This window comes from Ischnura elegans, chromosome 11 (genome assembly GCF_921293095.1).
Source record: "Ischnura elegans chromosome 11, ioIscEleg1.1, whole genome shotgun sequence".
Classification (NCBI taxonomy): domain Eukaryota; kingdom Metazoa; phylum Arthropoda; class Insecta; order Odonata; family Coenagrionidae; genus Ischnura; species Ischnura elegans.
The window spans coordinates 48,239,973-48,244,343 of record NC_060256.1 but is presented as its reverse complement, the minus strand read 5'-3'; positions in this window follow the sequence as shown (position 1 = coordinate 48,244,343).

The window sequence follows — 4,371 nt, the reverse complement described above, 5'->3', positions numbered from 1 at the left end:
TACGAAAGCCGCGAAAACTACTGGCGCCACGATAGAGATCGGTGGTGCATGAAAGTACTTGGAATATTTCTATTTATTCATATTATATTCCATAAAGAATGTATTTTGCATAAAACTATCCATAATTAAAATTTTACTCCATCCTAATAAGTTATCCCCAAGTAAAGAACAAAAATATAAATATCACCAATACTATCCCATAATGCATTCCGAAGGAAAGTTTTTGCCGCTACTTTTAAAATCACGCAACCATGATAACAAATCTTAATAAGCCCCGAAATATATAAGAATGCATAGGCGGATCCAGGGGGGGGGGCACGGGGGCACGTGCCCCCCCCCCCCCAACCCTTAAAAATATGCTAGATTTTTAATACGGTCCCATTATCATTTCGTTCGTTTTGTATAACGAGGTATCCTTGTACCCCCCCCTGAACAAAATCATGGATACGGCCTTGCTTGTGCCCCTCCCAGAAAGAAATCCTGGATCCGCCCCTGTAAGAATGCATAGTAAAGCGTGTCTTCAAGAACTTAAAATTCTTTTAATTTATTTAAATTGATATTAATAATTGGAAAAAAATAAAACATCGTTCTCAAAATTCAAACATTATAAGCAGCATTTCATTTCATTGACGCCGTGCGGCAACAAAATAGACAAAGCCACCACTCACGTACGTTGCTACATTAATCGTTTTATCCACATCAACTTCACGTTTTGCAAGATAGGTAAGTAATGCCATGACTTTCCAGAAGAGTCAAAAATTCCGACATGGCTATCTGCACGACTCATGGAAGCGGATAGATCACACGAAATGCAGCTAGCGCTATTGATTTATATAGTTCTAAAATCTGGTGAATAGACAAGACAAGTCGACACCTAATTTCTAGATTTGAAAAAACTTTTTACCCGTTATCTCAAAACTGACTGAAAACAGAAAAAAATGAAATTTTTATTCATTATCACTACTAACATACAGACATTCCCCTATGAAAAAATTGTATAAACCTGTATAAAATTTGTATACATTCTTATAAATTGTCATAGCAATTGCATAAGAATGTATAAAAATTTTATACAGGTTTATACAATTTCTTCATAGGGGTTATCACAAAAATTTTGTTCTGATTCATGTTCAAATTGTTTATTTTTAAAATTTCTGCTGACCAAAACAAAACACTACACACACAGCATACACAAATGCGCCCAATCATTGTTGTATCCTTAAATGGCTGGTTGGGATGAGCATAGTTTACCCGGGCACCTTTTAGCGTCTGCGTCAATCCAATCGTCAATGCCAATGCTTTGAAGTCACCCCTATGGGAAGAGATAACTGCATTTTATAGACGTGCTTGGAGTCTAATCACTATTAATGAATTTATTACTGTACAATCGACCGAGGCACAATTACTTTACGATTCAACGCGAAAGCATGATTCTGAGTAATCAAAGCTTTACAATTCTCTCCTCTTAGAATGTCCTCCTTCTTCATTACTAATACGTTCATTACTTCTATTCTATCTACCTAATCTTAGCTCGCAAGGCAATTGCTTCAGAATCGTATACTTTTCCGTGATCCATCGTGCCTCGCTTCTCCTCCTGACTCTTCTTCCTCCATCGACCACTAATAAGAACACCGATAAAAGTTTTACGATCCTTTATTGAGGCATATTATTCTAGTTGCGGGAAAGGGACTTTCCCCATATTTTCTTGAAAAGAGGTGAGTAAAAACATTAGGTGTATCCAGGGCTGGGCAGAATACAGGCCTAAGAGTATTTTAAATACAAAATACCGTTTAAATGTATTTTAAAAGCAAAATACCTCTGCTTTGGGTATTTGAAAAACAAACTACAAAATAGTATTTCAACCGTTTACAGTTCAAAGTTTCCATTTGGGATCAGATTTATAAAAATTCATGAAAATTATATTTCGTATCTGGATTAATTTTACAGCTTTTTTAATGTAAATAAAGAATGGAAGTATTGTTTAAAGTGAATCGCACGACTTTTATACTCGTTGGTCGTTAATTACACCTTTTCAAAATTGGTCATTTTCATCACCTCCGTACAGAGCATGCGGATTATTCGATATTTTTCCCTACAATCGCTCTCCCGTAGCAAATGCTCATTTATTCAAAAGATCAATATATATTACGTTGTTAGACTTTTTGGTCAAGTATACATTTATTTTTCAAGTAATAACAAAAATTTTGTGGCGTGTTAGCATTTGGGAACATGCTTTAAAACGCATTTAAAAGTTTTTGTTCGGGTTTTCTTTCATAATACCTCTTTATTAGTTGTAAAATTAAAAGGATATGCACAAAAATAATTAAAATCAGTTGTTCAATTAGTTCGGGTTTTAAAGGATTAAAAACCTTTTAAAATACCAAATACATTTGTATGGAAACTATGAGATCTTAAAAAAATATAAATTGCCTTAACACGTTATGGATAATTGCCAGCACGAAGAAAAAGATTCTAGCGAAGTAAGTAATCTCTAAAGAATAATGTTACAGAAGTGTTATCATAGCTAGTTCAAAAGTATTTTACAAATGTACTTTTCATTTTAGAATGGGAAATACTAAAATCGGTACTTGAAATACAAAATGCAAGATACATTCAGGTCGTTCATTCGAACCTTACGGTACCCACTTGTCCCTCAGAGGTGCCTGATCGCTGTAACGGCGTATTACCACCGAAATTTGGCGCTGATATAATTCATCAAACGATTTAAAAACGCTATAAGAAGAAAAGAATTAAGAAAGAATTATAGAAGAATAAAATACGAAGAAGATTCAAGTGTGATGTAGTGGAATGTTTCCACATTGCAATAAATACTTGAAAATTTCCACGACAATAAAATTTATTACGACTTAGGTTTCAATGTTACTACACCATCTTCAAGGTACAAATGTTGTGCATTGCTTCATTTAAAAAGAATATTGATGGAGGCTATTAGGCAAGGGCGGAACCAGGATTTTTTTCTGGGGGGCACCAGGGTCTGATAGGCAAACGGTATTCTCATCTTTGAGATAAAAAAACTACATGCAATAATTACTCTACGAAATAACCTCTTAATTTTAGCATATTTTGTATTGAAAAATAACATTTATTAATACTTATATTAAAAATCTAGTCAAGTTTTTAAGCGTCTGGGGGGAGGGCACGTGCCCCCGTACCCTCCCACCCTAAATCCGTCTATGCTATTAGTCACTTCACACTTATTTTCAGATATAGTGTCTTTTGTACTGCCATTCTAACGCCACGACTAAAATCCAAAGATTTAAGCTTGATGCAGTAGACAATGATCGCAGGCTTTCCCGGCGTTTAGAATCGTGGAAGGTTATTCGGGAATTCCAACGGGTCAGGTTCTCAAACTCAATCTCGGCCGACGTCGCGACGTTTCGATCTACGAGTTGCCCATCGTCCTCAGGGCATGTCGAATCTTGGAAATCGTCCCCCTTATATTCGCAAGAATGCGGTATCCACCGGGGCAAGAGTTACGTGATTGGTCGAGACAGTGGTGTAATTAGGCATATGCTTTTGGGGGGGATGGGATGGCCTGGAGTGAGCAACAGGGATACCGGGAAAAGTTTTTCAAAATGGCATGCCTGAAACACATTTTACCTCATTTTGGCGCTTAATATTTAACTTTAAGCAGATGCTGTTATTATATGTCAAAACTAGACAATAGTTTTAAATTGTTTTTTTATTTGTCTGAGTTAAAATTAAAAAGAAGAACTTTGTGCTTTCACATTAATATTTATTCAACATTTACGACCATGGTTTCAACGTTAGACATCATCATCAGGTGGTGGTCGTAAATGTGTGAATAAATATTAATGTGAAAGCACAGCGTTCTTCTTTTTAATTTTAATAATGAATCGCTTTCACCAAGTTACGCCTCAGACAATCAATTTGTCCGAGGCTTTTGGGGGGGGGGATCTAACTCCTCATCCCCCCATAGTTACGCCACTGGGTCGAGATATTCCCTGACATGCCCTTATGACTGACAACTCGTACATCGGCCGAGATGGAGTGGGAGAACCTGACCCGGTGGAATTCCCGAGTAACCTTCCACGATCGATGGAGTTGAGTATTTCCATATTGAAATAAATACCCGAAATGTTTCACGATTATCACTCCATCACACTGAATCCTTCGGATTATACTCGTAACGCTAGCATGACAATAAAAGAGAAACTATGTATGTATTTCAAAGTGAGTGAGAAGTGCCGAATATCCTCCATTAACATATATTTTTCATTTTTTTCTTCTTATCTTGACCTCGTTTAATTCATGGTAAAATAGTTCTCGGAGTATAGGTCAAATGTATGTGATGCAAAAACGCTTCAGCCAACGTTTCTGTTTATTTTA